This window comes from Trichechus manatus, unplaced genomic scaffold (assembly GCF_000243295.1).
Source record: "Trichechus manatus latirostris isolate Lorelei unplaced genomic scaffold, TriManLat1.0 scaffold00007, whole genome shotgun sequence".
NCBI classification, from domain to species: Eukaryota; Metazoa; Chordata; class Mammalia; order Sirenia; family Trichechidae; genus Trichechus; species Trichechus manatus.
Genome location: NW_004443943.1, coordinates 7919504 through 7936766, shown reverse-complemented (window position 1 = coordinate 7936766; position 17263 = coordinate 7919504).

Sequence of the window (17263 nt, the reverse complement as noted above, 5' to 3'; positions counted from 1 at the left end):
GTAGCAAGATAATTCTTCTCTCTATTACCATTAAACACTCACTTTTTACTTACTATGTCATCTCTACTTATGAGTTCTTACTAACAGCAGAGAAAATTCTGTCTATAGTTCTCGCGATATGTTTTAAATTTTTCTTCTTTAATACTTCCTTCCATCACTGTGCCCTTGACCTCCCTCAGTAAGGTTTCCAAGAAACTTTGGTAGCTAATAATATCCACTGTTAACTCATGTTAGGAGTTTCACATCACGCATATTATTACTGAGAAGAATAGGGTACATAAAGCTAATCAGTAAAACTAAACAGATTCATTTATGGCATCTGTTTTGCCTATAGTTGACCTCCTCAGTAGCAAAGTTGTTATAGAGTGGCAGATTCCTTTGAATCAACTGGCAAACATCCATTGATCATCTATATGAAAAAAATGTAAAACAAAAATTATTAAAAAAATTATAAGACAAATTCTGTCTTTGTAATCTAGTGTTGCTGTTAAAGAAATACCACAAGTGGATGGCTTTAACAAACATAAATTTATTCTCTCACAGTCAAGGAAGCTAGAAGTCCAAATTCAGAGCACCAGCTCTAGGGGAAGGCTTTCTCTTTCTGTTGGCTCTGGGGAAAAGTCCTTGTCTCCTTTCAACATTTGTAGGCTTGGTGTTCCTTGGAGATCTCCATGTGTCTTGGCATCAGCTTTCCCCTGGGTCTAGGAGGTTCTCAGCCCAGGGACCCCAGATCCAAAAGACACATTTCACTCTCTTCTTCTTTCTTTGTTGTACTCAGGTCCCTCCTTCCTGCTTGCTTCTCTTTCCTTTTATCTCTCGTGACAAGAAAACATCTGGACCTGCTCCATGGTTCATTCAATCTATGCTTTTAAGAAAGTTTCATGACTTTTCCAATCTTCTACATAAGATTATGCTAATATTCACCTTACTGGAATGTACACATATTTGTATGTTTACCATCTGCTCTGTAGTGGATGCCCAATAAATGTTTATAAAATGAATAAATATAAATATTTTGCATAATTACTGAGGACTCAATCATCCAGATTCTCTTTGTCATTCTCCAAAGCAAATATTTAGGATAACATCAAAGGGGAGAGAGGTGTAATTGTGAACTCCTTGGGAGATTTTTAATTGTCCTCTGCTTCTAAATGAGTGAAGCTAACTAAAAACAAAAACAACAACATCATCTCCATCAGGCCATTTTCATATTATCTTTCTCTTTACTCATATATTTGTTATTCCTCTATCTCATCTTTTTACTATTTTTTTCCTTTCCTTCAACTAAAATTTAATATAGTGATTTTACTGCAGTGATGATTATAAGATTGAGGGGAAAACTTTCCTTATAATGCTGCTCTTTACAATTAAGAGAAACTGAATTCCAAAGGATTATTTGCAATCAGCTCCAGACTTTACAAGAATCTGACTCCTTTCTAAGTGAGAACAATTTCTAAAAGGTAAAGGTCTCCAGCTCTCTAAATGATCTCAGCTAGTGGACACTTACAAGTTATCATGAATTAAGGGGCTGTGAAGACATTTGAAACCATTATCCAATCTGAAATTCATGGCTTTGCTTTATCTCTCTGATAAATTAAACATCCTCAAGACATCATGAGGTTAAGAGGAAAACAAATCCCAAATGTGGGTCTCGCTGAAGATCCTGTACTAAAAATCCTAAAATTTGTGCTGAAAGTTAAAAAAATAAATCATACTCTGACAGGAAACAATGGAAACAGGCACTTTTAGACTCTGAAAATGAATTGAACTCTTGGAACAATTTGTTCCCCTTTCATCTAGAAATTTACCAAAACCATCCTGGAGCTGAATTACCAGAGAAACAGAAATCTGAAATTATTTCTACTTTAATCCCTTTCTTGGCTAGTTCATTGCTTTCTTCAATGTCACAGTCTTAGCTTAGTTAGCTGACCATGTACTTTTAATATCATCAAATATAGATGTCTTATTCTATCCCAGAAGTAAACAAGCCATTGAACTCTTCTAATGTTCTTCAAGACGGTGTTTTAGGAAGCTGCTTTGATCATTTTTGCACCATTTCTTTAGAGAAGTATTTTTGTTCATATGCAAAAAGCATAAATAAGGACTGTGATAGCTATTCACATCAGAGGAAACATTTCCTTGACTCTTAGGCAGGATCCCAAATTGATCCTTCTCTTCTTCCCTCCCCTCTTTCCTCCCTGCCTCCAGTTGCCTCCCTCTCCTCTTCTTTATCTCTCTTCAATCCTTCTTTCTTTTCGTCTTTCCTGCTTTACCGTTCTTTCCTTCTCTTCTTTTTTCTTCTTTTCCTCATAGGCAGAATAAAATATTAGATGAAAGTTTGGAGTTAGCCTTTCAAAGGAAACAGCCAAAGCATAAACATGGACCCAAGAAGGATCACGCACATTTCTTATTGATCTCTGTTCTCCCTCTTCTTTCTTGTCATCTTTCTTTCCTGTGAAGTAAAGCCTACTTGAATGCAGAGAAAAGCTGCACATTCATTTCTGCCTAACTAAATCCTTTCCTAAATCTAGTGTGGAATTGGTATAATCCAATGTAGAATCAGAAAACCCAGTTAGGAAGTTATTACACAATCACTGTGAAAAATATGACAGTCTTCGGATCAAAGTAGAGATAGAAAACATGAAATCCTAGATATATTTTGAATACAAAGCTGAAATAATTAACTAATGAATTGGATATAGGATGTCAGAAAAGCAATAGCTCAAAGTTTTGGTTTGAGCTACTGGAAGATTGAAATTGCCATTTATTGGATGGTGACCATTCTAAGAGTAACAGGTTTGGGAGTGGGAATCAAGAATTTCATTTTGAATATGTTTGGATAGAGAGTATAGATAGATATCCAACTGGAGATGCTAATGAGTTTATGGTATATTTGAATCTAGAATCAGTAGAAAAATCACATCCAGACATATTAATTTGGAAGTAGCCATCCTATAAATGACATTTAAAAACAAGAAACTGAATGATACTACCTAGGGAATGAGTGTAGATTGAATAAAAAAGTCATTTAAGAACTTGAACCCAGAGCGACTATAATATTTACTACAAAATTCACATGCAAAGGAGTAGTCAATAAAAGAATCTGAAGTGGAACACCTAATGAGGTAGAAAGAACACTAAAAGAGAGAGGTGTTGTGAAAATCAAGTGAAAAAGTTATTTATTAAAGAATGTCCTATACCTAATTAAACAAAAATCAAGATGCCCAAAATATGCATGGTATAAACCAATTTGTGTAAACAACTGGATATTAAATAGACATAAAATTGTACATCAATGAATATTTCTATATATGTTTACATGTACCTAAAAACATTCTAGAAAATGCATAGGAGTTATTAACCATAGTTACCTCCTGAGAGTAGCAGAGAAGAAGACAGCAGAGCGAAAAGTAAGATTTTATTTTTTTGTTTTGTGCTGTTTTGTTTTAATTACCATTTTTACCTCTATCACTTTCATAATAAGCATTGTAAAAAGAAATAATAGCAATAAATAAAACTTTTTTTTTGCAAAATACACAGTTATAAATGTTCTATATTTATGCAGGTTTCTATTTTTTATGTTATAATCCCCATTTAAAAAAAGGTTAAAAGTTCATGCAACCCTTTATGCACCTTTATTAATAAAAATTGTCTTTAAACAATACAATCAAAAACAAGGAAATTATAAAACTAATTCATCTGATCTGAATAATAACATGTTAGTCTCATTAGATCTAAAAAAAAAAAAAAGAGTATCACGATATAGTAGGAAAAGAGCACAACTAACAGGCAGAGATTTAGGATTCTTACCTCAGGTAAGTCATGTAATACCTGTGCTTTAATTTCTTAGTTTAGGTAACTCAGAAGTCATGATAATAATACCAACACAGTCATCTCAGTTATACAAAATTTGGTGACAATTAGATGAGACAATGCAAGTTAAAATTGGTTTGGAAACCAGAAAGCATATTAGATCTGTAAACTGCTATCAGCATTAGGATCATTGGCTTGCTTTGTTGCAAGGAACCAATTTTATATGGTCTTTCTAGCCATGGTCTTGTAACTCCCACAAAATGATTGACAGGGACTATGCAAATTGAGTGACTTACGGTCTATCAAGAGGATCGGTCAGTTCATGAACCTGCTGGGAGGACCATGCCTTGAAATAGACAAGAAGTCTGCTTATATGAAGGCCAACTCCACAGAGTTTTGGGGACACCTCATTACCATCAAGAAGAGTCTGGAGTGGAATATGCCCTTTGGACCTGGGGTCTCTGCGTTGAGAACCTCCTAGACCCAGAAGAAAGAGCTGTTATATAAGACAGGACATGGGTAATTTGGGGAAGGGTAAATGATTCCTCTTTGGGAATCTGTTATTGGTTATTGTTTGCTCTCTTTAAATAATAATAATGGCTTTCACTTTGCCAACACTGTGTAATTGTCTCATATGTCTGGATTGATCACAGATGAACATAGCACCCGTAGAATGGTTGATGCTGGTGGGTGTTTATGTGTCTCATTCCTAGCAGTCTTATGGTTGCCTGAAAGTTTGAGGCATGAACTGTCTGCATCTGCAGTGAAGATAGGCAAAGCATACACTTGCCTATAAGTTAAATCTATGACAATTTGCTTTCCTAATTTCTATTACAGAAGGTGTGATCCCAAAGGTACTTTGTAGAACTTAATGTTTATGAAGATGTTTCATATCTTTATTTTTTGGAGAGAAAATTTTTATATGTGATTCACTTATCTCTTCAGCACTGAAGAGCCCAAGGCTATTCGTTACACAGTATTCTTTAAAAGCCTCCTTCTCTTTCACTGCCTCAAGTGATAGGATTTTAACCAATTCATTCAAAAATAAAGCCCAACTTCCTTAACAGCCCTCATAGCTCAGACATTATTTTCATTAGCAAGCATACGTTTTGTGTTTATCCATTCATCCCATTTGCTTTTAGATTTTTGTTCATGTGCCTATTATCTTTTCAGGATTTATGCTTTCAAGTAAATCACTGTTCTGATAGGAACTTCCTCATACCTACACACATGCACACACACATACACACACAAACAGCCATTCTTCCCCCTGAATTCTATTTTGCTACATTAAGTTTCTTGCCTATAAGAAATATTCTGTCATATGCACTGTGAACACTACACTGCAGGATAACCCGTTTTCATCTATCCTAGTCAACTAGTATATTAAGTTTGAGTAACAATTAGAATATAAAATATACATCCCTCATAGCATACACAGTCCTAGTACTCAGTAAAGAGGAGGGAGGAGCTCCCTTCCTTTGACTTTTCAGACCCAGGAGTTTAATTACTCCCCAGTGTTGATACCCCTGGGAGCTTCACCACCTATTGTTGGTTCACTGAATTCTGCTCACACTTCTGAAGAGTTGTTGACTAAATCCTTCTAATCACTCCTTTAAATCATGCATTTCCAGATGGGAAAAGACTGAAATACCTTGCTTGACAGAAATAAAACAAATAAAACAAAAACAAAGAAAAATTAAAAAAACAAAAAACAACTTCAATCTTCTGTGCACTTCTGGAACTGCACCTGCTCATAGCACATAAAGTGTAATTTACATCAATGTTCCAATGATCTTAAAGGTGTAATTCACAAAAGGATGAGAAACATATACTACAAACCAAATCAGTACACTGCTTCCTTCACCAAAAAAGTCCTGCTACCGAAAAATGTCGGTCAAAATCAAATTGTGGTTAATAATGTAATTAATTTACATTCTTGAGATAATTCCTTATCTTACTACTAACCAGTAGCAGATAGGCCATGGATGAGACTTTGAGTAGCACTGATCTACATTAAGTTTATTACTCTATTAGTGTTTGCTGTTTTTTATGGTGTTGCATCAGCTGCACTTAACACTCATCTGTCAGTTTGTAGCACTATAGTGGCTTGTAAGTTGTTGTGATGCTGGAAGCTGTGCCATTGGTATTTCAAATACCAGCAGTCACCCATGGTGGACAGATATAAGCAGAGCATCCAGACTAAGACAGGCTAAGAAGAAGAACCTGGCAATCTATTTCTGACAAATATTGGCCAGGGAAAACCTTATGGATAGAAGCAGAAAATTGTCTGACATAGTCTGGAAGATCAGACCCTCAGATTGGAAGGCACTCAAAATACGACTGGGGAAGAGCTACCTCCCCAAAGCACAGACGACGTTAGACAGTAATGACTTAGATGGAGTAAAGCTTAATGGACCTTCATTTGCTGGTGTGGCATCATTCAAAATGAGACAAAAAAAAAGCTGAAAACATCTATTAGTAATTGGAACAGGAATGTAGGAAGAATGAATCAAGGAAAATTGGAAGTTGTCAAAAATGAAAAGAATGCTTGAAGATCAATACACTAGATATTAGTGAGCTGAAATGGACTGGTACTGGCCAATTTGAATTAAACAATCGTACGGTCTGCTATGCTGTGAATGACAAATGGAAGAGGAACAGAATCACATTCATTGTCAAAAAGCACATTTCAAGATCTATACTGAAGTAGAATGCTGTCAGTGACAGGATAGTATCCATACGTCTACAGTGAATACCAGTTAATATGAACATTATTCAAATTTATGTACCAACCCCTAATGCCATAGATGAAATTGAAGAGTTTTATCAACCTCGGCAGTCTGAAATTGATCAAAAATGCAATCAGGATGCATTGATAATTACTGGTGATTGGAATGCGAAAGTCGGAAACAAAGAAGAAGGATCAGTGGTTGGAAAACATGGCCTCAGTGATAGAAATGATGCCAGACATCGCATGATAGAATTTTACAAGATCAATGACTTATTCATTGGAAATACCTTTTTTCAACAACATAAATGGTGCCTATACACGTGGAACACAGCTAATGGAATAATCAGGAATGAAATCCAATACATCTGTGGAAAGAGATGATTGAGAAGCTCAATATCATCAGTCAAAACAAAGCCAGGGGCTGACTGCATAACAGACCATCAATTGCAAGTTCAAGTTGAAACTGAAGAAAATTAAAACAAGTCCACAAGAGCAAAGTATGACCTTGAGTATATTCCATGTGAATTTAAAGATCATCTCAAGAATAGATTCGATGCATTGAACACTGATGACCAAAGACCTGATGAATTGTGAGACGACATCAAAGATATCATACATGAAGAAAACAAAAGGTCATTAAAAAGACAGGAAAGAAGAAAAATTACCAAAATGATCTCAGAAGAGACTCTATAACCTGCGCTTGAACACAGAGTAGCTAAAGCAAAAGGAAGAAATGACAAAGTAAAGAGCTGAACAGATTTCCTAGGGCGGCTCAAGAAGACAAAGTATTTTCATGAAATGTGCCTGGAGCAAGAAAAGCAAAAGGGAAGAACGTGCTCACCATTCCCTAAGCTGAAAGAACTGAAGAAAGAATTCAAGCCTCGAGTTGCAATATTGAAGGATTCTATAGAGTCCCTATGATTCGGAACTGACACCAACAAGTTTTTCACTTTATGGGTAAAAATGACTGCAGCAAAAAGAATTGGTGGACATACAACCATTTCAAGAGGGAGCATATGACCAAGAACTGATAGTACTGAAGGAAGAGGTCCAAGCTGCACTGAAGGCATTGGCGAAAAATAAGGCTCCAGGAATTGATGGAGTACCAATTGAGATGTTTCAACAAATGTGTGCAGCACTGGAGGTTCTCACTTTTCAATGCCAAGGAAATTGGAAGACAACTGTGTGGCCAACTGACTGAAAGAGATCCATATTTATACCTATTCCAGAGAAAGGTGTGCCAACAGAATGAGGAAATTATCAAATAATATAATTAATATCATAGAAAAGTAAAATTTTGCTGAAGATCGTTCAAAAGCAGTTGCAGCAGTACATACACAGGGAACTGCCAGAAATTCAAGCTGGTTTCAGAAGAGGACATGGAATGAAGAATATCATTGCCGATGTTAGATGGATCCTGACTGAAAGCAGAGAATAGCAGAAAGATGTTTACCTGTGTTTTATTGAATATGCAAAGGCATTCAACAGTATGGATCATAATAAATTATGGACAACATTGTGAAGAATAGGAATTCTAGAACACTTAATTGTGCTCATGAGGAACCTGTACTTAGAGAAAGAGGCAGTTGTTCAAACAGAACAAGAGAATACTGTGTGGTTTAAAGTCAAGAAAGGTGTGCGTCAAGGTTGTATCCTTTCACCACACTTATTCAATCTCTATGCTGAGCAAATAATCCAAGAAGATGGACTATATGAAGAAGAACAGGGCATCAGGATTGAAGGAAGACTCATTAACACCCTGCAATATACAGATGATACAACCTTGCTTGCTGAAAGTGAAGAGGACTTGAAACACTTACTGATGAAGATCAAAGTCCACAGCCTTCAGTATGGATTACACCTCAATATAAAGAAAACAAAAATCTTCACAACTGGACCAATAAACAAAATTGTGATAAATAGAGAAAATATTGATTTTGTAAAGGACTTCATTTTACTTGGATCCACAATCAACACCCATGGAAGCAGCAGTCAAGAAATCAAATGATGCATTGCATTGGGCAAATCTGCTACAAAAGACCTCTTTAAAGTGTTAAAAAGCAAAGATATCACTTTAAGGACTAAGGTGCACTTGATCCAAGCCATGGTGTTTTCAATTGCCTCATATGCATGTGAAAGTTGGACAACAAATAAGGAAGAAGAACTGATGTCTGTGAATTATGATGTTGGTGAAGAATATTGACTATACTATGGACTGCTGGAAGAACGAACAAATCTGTCTTGGAAGATGTACAGGCAGAATGCTCCTTAGAAGGGAGAATAGTGGGACTTTGTCTTGCTTACTTTAGACACATTATCAGGATGGACCAAACCTCAGAGAGGGACACCAAGCTTGGTAAAATAGAGAGTCAGCGAAAGAGAGGAAGACCCTCAGAGAGATGGATTGACACAGTGGCTGCAACAATGAGCTCAAACATAGCAATGATTGTGAGGATAGTGCAGGACTGGGCAGTGTTTTGTTCAGTTTTCATGGGGTTGCTATGAGTTGGAACCAACACAAGGGCACCTAACAAAAAAACACCTGCTGTACCTGTCACACATTTGAAGGTTTGCATCACATCCATTTGCATTATAAAGGCCATGATTATAAGAACTTACTTTCTAAAGTGGAAGAAAGTAACACTGATATGAATTAAGAACTAGAGAAGGAAAAATCCTGCAGTCACAAAGCACGGTCTTCTTTTGAATCAGCTCATTACTTAATATTTGAATTTATTCTCTAAGGATTCTTTTATGTTAATTACAAGGACTATCACTTTAAGGTATCATAAAAGTTGTATAACTTAAACAATCAAGGTATATTAATAAAGAATAATTAGAATTCTAGTTTTAATGGTTTGTTTTAGGTAAGGAAGGAAGCTAAGAAAAGAAGAAGGATATGAAAGGAGTAAAGATAAAGAAATCAAGAAATATTTTTCCATAAGATATAATACTGAAGATTTTCTTTCTAAAGTAAAATCAGGTTTGGAATTTGCTGTTCTAACCATCCTGAAGGAAAAATAGAAAAACAAAAGCTATATTCTTTAAAAAAAATAAAACACAAAGAGATACAAATTAACAATGTCTTCAAAACAAGTATAAATTAACTTCATTGTATTGTTGTTTATTTTGTAGTTATTATGTATTAAGCTATACGTACAATATGCACTGTTTTATTTAGTCTTTCAAATGGTTAATGATAAGTTACATTTATATGTGTTTGATATATGCCACAAGGAGCCCTGGTGGCACAACGGTTAAGTACTCAGGTGCTAGTTGAAAGGTTGGAGGTTCGAACCCACCCAGAGGCTTTGTAGGGGAAAGACCTGGTGATCTGCTTGCATAAAGATTACAGCCAAGAAAACCCTATGGGGGCAGTTCTACTATGTCACATAAGGTCACTTTGAGTCAGAATTGACTCAATGGCACCCAACAACAATGTATGCCACAAGCAGTTTGGAATGCTTTATATGCATTAATTCATTTAATATTCACATCAACTCTGAGGTAAGTACCTTTATGATATCCATTTTCAGAAGAAGAAACTGAAACAAAAAGAGGTTAAACAATTTTCTCATAGATACAACTGATAAGTGCCAGAGTTGGGATATGAACCCAGGATTCACTCTCTTAGGCAATCTATTTTTATCATCCACATTTTACAAAGGAGAAAACAGTTTTAAAATGATTAATTTTTTAAGATGATACACAAATAAATAATGGAGCTGGGGCACAAATGTAGATCTATTTTCAGGTTCTAATAATACAGTTAGAAGTAAGGGCCAGTAGATCACCTACTCTCAAAACTCCCAGAACATAGATAATCAGTGACCAGCTAGCCAGTAGCAGCAAGAGTCATAGACCATTGGCCTCCAGACTCCACTGACTGGAGACATCAAGTTCTTTCAGGGACACAGTGCCTTACCGTTTAGGTCTAAGATACTTCAAATGAAGGTAATTGATGAATGAACCAAATGATTTTTTCTCTCCTATTACTTCATAGACCACTCTTTGATGCTAAATCCTGGATCATTTAGAAAGATACTATACTTCATGCTTCCACTCTTGAAATACTTTCTATCTAGTCACAACCTAGAATCAACATAGGAATAGCTAGGAGCTAGGGTCAAAATAATTTCTAATGAGGCAGCTGCAACATGTGTAAAAAAAAAAAAAAAAAGCCTAAATTATACTTCGGCCAATGCTTTGTATAGATTAAGTTCCTTTAAATTAACTCAAATTCACATTTAAAAAAAAAATTCATGGTGTGAATAAACTTCATGTTCATTCCAATAAGCTAATGCACTTGTAATCTTAATTTTTATTTTTTAATAGAATTAAGAGAGAGTGAGAAAGTCTGTGTGGTATGTGTGTGTTGTTTGAAAACAAGAAACTAAGATCTTAGGGCTATATACATAAAAAAAAAAAAAAAGATGCTTCTTTATGAAAGAATACAGATCTATACAGACCTAAAACCAAAAAAAAAAAAAGAAAAAAGCTCATTGCCATCGAGTTGATTCCGACTCATAGCGACCCTATAGGACAGAGTAGAACTGCCCCATACGGTTTTCAAGGCTGTAATCTTTACAGAAGCAGACTGCCACATCTTTTTACCTTGGAGTGGCTGGTGGGTTTGAACTACTGACCTTTAGCAACCGAACGCTTTAACCACTATGCCAGCAGGGCTCCTCATAGACCTCAGGGTCTCAATATTCCCCTTAATATGATTTTTCAGTTTTGCTCTGTGTGACATAACTATTTTAAAAAAATATGAACTCAAGATGCTGAGCCAGTATTTTTTGAGCTTCATGTTAGTGAGCTCATTCCATAAGATTAATCTTTGGATTCAGTGAAACGTAAAGCAATTATTTAAATCAGAGCCTAAAGCAGGAGATATACTTTGCAAATACAGGTTCAATAGCGCAAAACCAATATATTTGTTCATTAGCAGAGGTGAAAATCAGACCCTGAGTTTTTATTAATAATTTAATAATAATGATCAAATTATCATATCTGAAATCCAAAACTGACTTTTTCAAGTGAATATTTGTAAAAAGAAAGAAAAGAAAACCCCCCTTGCCTGATGTCTTTGAATTATGGTGCTGGTGAAAAATATTGAATAGACCATGGACTGCCAGAAGAAGTAACAGGTCTTTGTTGGAAGAAGTACAGCCAGAACGCTCCTCAGAAGGGAAGATGGTGAGACGTTGTGTCACGTACTTTGGACATGTTATCAAAAGGGACCAATCCCTGGAGAAGGACATTATGCTTGATAAAGTAGATGGTGTCAAAAAAGAGCAAGCCTTTCAAGGAGATGGATTGACACAGTTGCTACAATAACTACAAATGTCACAAGACTAGGCAGTGTTTCATTATGTTCTCCATGGGGTTGCCATGAGTTGGAACCAACTTGAAGTCACCTAACAACAACACTTATCTCAAAATTTCCTAAACCTAGACATTTAATTTTAGATTATTATGAGAATGTTTAACTTGTGAGACTGATTTAGGTTCTAGGCTTTTTATTTCTCTCTGCTTTGCTGCTTCCTATTTGAGGACATGAGTGTATAATGAACAGGATAAAGAAGCAGACATGGGGTGATTATAAAGTGAAATCAGTACATTCTTTAAGTTACTAAAAGATTAGATGGAGAAATGGAGTGATAGTGTTATCAATGTAGCTAATTTTTAGAACTGTTTTTGAATTTCAGTTATAGTTTTATATTTGTTCCCAATTGTGATTTGAGACTTTTGATCATCAAAATGATTAACTAGCATATTTTTTTTCTTTTTTTTTTTTTTTTTAATAATACTTTATTGTGTTTTGGGTGAAAATTTACACAGTAAATTAGGTTCTCATTTAACAATTTCAATACAAAATGTTCAGTGACATTAGTTACATTTTTCACAATGTGCCAACATTCTCTTTAATTGTGTTCTGGTTGTTCTGTTTCCAGTACTCTAGTTTCCTTGCCCCTTATCTTCTCATCTTTGCTTTAGAGTAATTGTTGCCCTTTTGATCTCATATAGTTGGTGTTTTAGTAGTGCACCATACTTACAGGTAATATTCTTTATTTTGTGTTGTTGTTGTTGTTGATGTTGTTAGGTGCCATCGAGTCAGTTCCAACTCATAACAACCCTATGTACAACAGGACGAAACACTGCCCGATCCTGTGCCATCCTCACGACTGTTGTGCTTGAGTCCACTGTTGCAGCCATTGTGTCAATCTATCTCATTAAGGGTCTTCCTCTTTTTCGCTGACCCTCCACTTTACCAAGCATGATGTTCTTCTCCAGGGATTTGTCCCTCCTGATAGCATGTCCAAAGTACGTGTGACAAAGTTTCACCCATCCTTGCTTCTAAGGGGAATACTGGCTGTACTTCTTCCAAGACAGATTTGGTTTGTTCTTCTGGGAATCCATAGTATATTCAGTACTCTTCTCCAACACCATAATTCAAAGGCATCCATTCTTCTTTGGTCTTCCTTATTCATTGTCCTGCTTTTGCATGCATATGAGGTGATTGAAAACATCACGGCTTGGGCCAGGCTCACCTTAGTCTTCAAAGTGATATCTTTGCTTTTGAACTCTTTAAAGAGGTCTTTTGCAGCAGATTTGCCCAATGCAATTAACTAGCATATATTTTTAAGTGGTTTTAATAGAATCATAGTTTCTGGTTCCAGAAGTACCAGGAGACTCTTTAAGAAATTAAATGATCCGTCTCCTCTGCCTTCATCCATGCAAGATATTTAAGGTAAATCAGATTTACCATTGATTAACTGTACAACAAATCAGTAAGTCATTTAAATATTTCTGTTCTTCATTTAGACTAAAAAAAGACATATCTTGAATTAAACACGGCAAGTCAGGCATAAATATGCCAAAAAATTTTAAATTTATTTTTGTGCTACAAACAATAAATTTACTGCTAATTAGAGAGATCAGGTATTGATAACTTGCTTAAACTAAGTGAAAATTGTTATGGAGCCATAAACTTTGTTTATTTATTGCATGATTAACAGCAAAATTTTCACGTTTATGAAAGTAACATATTATTGTTGTTGTTATGTGCCCTTGAGTCGGTTGACACTCATAGTGAACCTATGTACAACAGAACAAAACACTGCTTGGTCCTGTGCCATCCTCACAATCGTTGTTATGCTTGAGCCCATTGTTGCAGCCACTGTGTCAATCCATCTCGTTGAGAGTCTTCCTCTTTTTTGCTGACCCTCTACTTTACCAAGTATGATGTCCTTCTCCAGGGACTGATTCCTCCTGATAATATGTCCAAAGTATGTGAGACATAGTCTTGCCATACTTGCTTCTAAGGAGTGTTCTGATCGTACTTCTTCCGAGACATTTGTTCGTTCTTTTGGCAGTCCATGGTATATTCAGTATTCTTTGTCAACACCACAGTTTTAAGGTGTCAAATCTTCAGTCTGCCTTATTCATTGTTCATCTTTCACATGCATATGAGGAGATTGAAAACACCATGGCTTGGGTCAGACGCACCTTAGTCTTCAAGGTGACATCTTTGCTTTTCAACATTTTAAAGAGGTCTTTTGCAGCAGATTTGCCCAATGCAATGCGTCTTTTGATTTCTTGACTGCTGCTTCCATGTGTGTTGATTGTGGATCCAAGTAAAATGAAATCCTTGACAACTTCGATCTTTTTCCGTTTATCATGACGTTGCTTATTGGTTCACTTAAGCAGTGAGGCTTTTTGAGGTGTAATTCATAGTGAAGACTGTGGTCTTTGTTCTTCATCAGTAAGTGCTTCAAGTTCTCTTCACTTTCTGCAAGCAAGACTGTGTCATTTGCATAATGCAGGTTGTTAATGAGTCTTCCTCCAATCCTGATGCCCTGTTCTTCTTCATACAGCCCAACTTCTCGGATTATTTGCTCAGCATACAGATTGAATAGGTACGGTGAAAAGATGTAACTCTGAAGCACACCTTTCCTGACTTTAAACCACGCAGTATTAAAGTAATGAATTGGTGCACTGGAAAAAAGGAAATGTTTTCTTTAAGTTTAGTTTTCCTATAATGTTATAGTTAATAATGTAGTAGTAGGAGGAAGACAAAGAGGATAAAATTATATTACCAGAAAGAGAGTAAATATGCATCAAAATGATTTTATATTATATGCTTCCCTTTTCATTCATTGACCAAGTCAGTGATCATCCACTGTCCTAGTTGTCATGGAAGCACTTTGTGAGGTGTCAACACGATTCCTGACTTTCAGCAGCCTGTAATCTTACAAAAATAAAAACCCAAACCCGTTGCCTTCAAGTAGATTCCAACTCCTAGTGACCCTACAGGACAGAGTAGAACTGCTCTATAGTGTTTCCAAGGCTGTAATCTTTATGGGAGCAGATTGACACATATTTTTCCCTGCAGAGCAACTGGTGGGTTCCAACCTCTGACCTTTTGTTTAGCAGCCAAGCGCTTAATCTCGGTGCTACCAGGGTTCCTTGTAATCTTATAAAAACCAGCAAACCCATTGCCTTTAAGTCGATTACAGCTCATAGTGACACTATAGGACAGAGTAGAACTGCCCCATAAGATTTCCAAGGCTGTAATCTTTATGGAAGCAGACTGCCACATCTTTCTCCATAGGAGCAGCTGGTGAGTTCAAACTGCCAGTCTTCTGTTTAGCAGCCGAGCGCTTAACCACTGTGCCACCAGGCCTCACTATAATCTTATAGAGGAGTTAAAAACATACATACAGATCATTCCACTACCAGACTATATATTATGAATACTACATGTGAGCTGCAAACCAGAAATGGTTTGGAAATCAAAAGTGTATGACAGAAGGCTCCAGACTGAAGGAAGGAATAAATGTTCATGGAAGGGAGAACGTCAAACTATTTCTTCAGTGATGCAGATAACCTCACCAAATAAAGTTGGAAATTTTCCAGTTGACTAAACATAATTTTAGTCCTGATTCCCTCATCTTTTCTTGCTAATTATTATCATGAGCAATTAGTTAGATTTAATAACATTTTTCCTACCAGAAAAACACATTTACAGTATAGTTATGAAACTCTGTTCTGGAAAGAACATCATATACAAACGCTGGGAGCTCTGATAACTTGTAGCAGCTTGGTTTGAAGTATGTTCTGTGGAATGTGATCCCTTCTGACATCTCAGCAAACAATTTTGGAAAACTCTACATAAAATGGAAACCCTGGTGGCATAGTGATTAAGAGCTATGGCTGCTAACCAAAAGATCGGCAGTTTGAACCCACCTGAGGCTCCTTGGAAACCCTATGGGTCAGTTCTAATGTGTGCTATAGGGTCGCTATGAGTTGGAATTGACTCGATCGCAATGGGTTTGGTTTTTTTGGGTTTTCTACTTAATATAGCCCCCTCCTAGATGAGATATTCACAATGCCTATTGCAAATTAATGGTCCTGAAATCTGCATAATAAAATCAGTTACACTAACTTAAATCGGTATTGCCAAACTTATTTTGCCACAAAATCCTTTCAGTTAATAGGCAACATATATTAACATGTATTAACAAGTCTCGTGTTTGGGCAGCAACATAACGTAATGGTTAAAATCATTGGCTCTGGGGATGGATTACCTGGACTGTGACTCCAGGCTGTTAGTCTCTCTGTGGATTAGTCTCTTTTCTTCAAAATGAGGATGGTAATAGGATGGCCAATAGATTTGCGTGTGTGTGTAAGAAATAAACAAGGTTTTGTGTGTGTGTGTGTGTAACTTTGAACAATGCCTTAAACATGGTAAACAATATAAAAAATGCCATAATTATTCAAGCACCTTCCTCTGGATCCATTACGGTAAGCTTCTGAGATACAAGCATATATAAACTGGAACTGCATTTCACTTGTATAAAAATTCAAGTGGACTTTTTCACTGGTGACTCTAGCACCTGGACAGAAGATTAGGATTTCTCCTGTTGTCATTGGTGTCAGCAGAGGACCCCAGGAAACAGAGTGGCGTGACCAGGCGCATGATACATTGTAAAGTTTGAGATGCCATTAGTACAGTCAAGCTGTCATGTCCACTAGTTTGCAGACTATGTTATGATGTTCTTTAGTCTGGAACAAAGGACCGGACTTTAAATAAATGTCTGTCACTTCTTCTCTTGGGCACACCCCTGGTATTCTAGTAACCTTAGTACATGGATTTTGCCTCGTCTTTTCTTTTGTCTTCCTAAAAACTCTGTAATTGTCTTGTTGAACTATTTCTGTTCATGAACCTTATATTTTATGTGCTTCATCCACATGTTGATATATTCCCAGTGAAGATTCAACAGGGTAATGTGTGTCCCTGATTCTGCACATACCTTGTCATGACATGCTCCTGTCTATAATAGTGCTTCACCAGGTAAAGATTCCCCCAAACTGGGAACATTATCTTAGAGCATGAGTATATTGGAAAAGATGTCCATAGGAGTCTGATACAGCTCACATGATAGCCCTTGAGAATATCTATACTGTATAATGTGCTTAGTAACTACTAGGTACTTGTTAAATGTGAGTTTGTAGATAAATTTTTATATCATAGCCCTTTTGGGACAATTTTTATTGTATGTATCACCTTGCTGTTCTGTTCAGTTAATGATATCTGTTGTAGTAGAATTTTTGCTTTATTAGACATCAGTAAGGAGCAGATTGGGATATAGCTTTCAAAAACATATAGGTTTGGTCCAACTATCATTCCCACTTTTCTTTCACTAGACT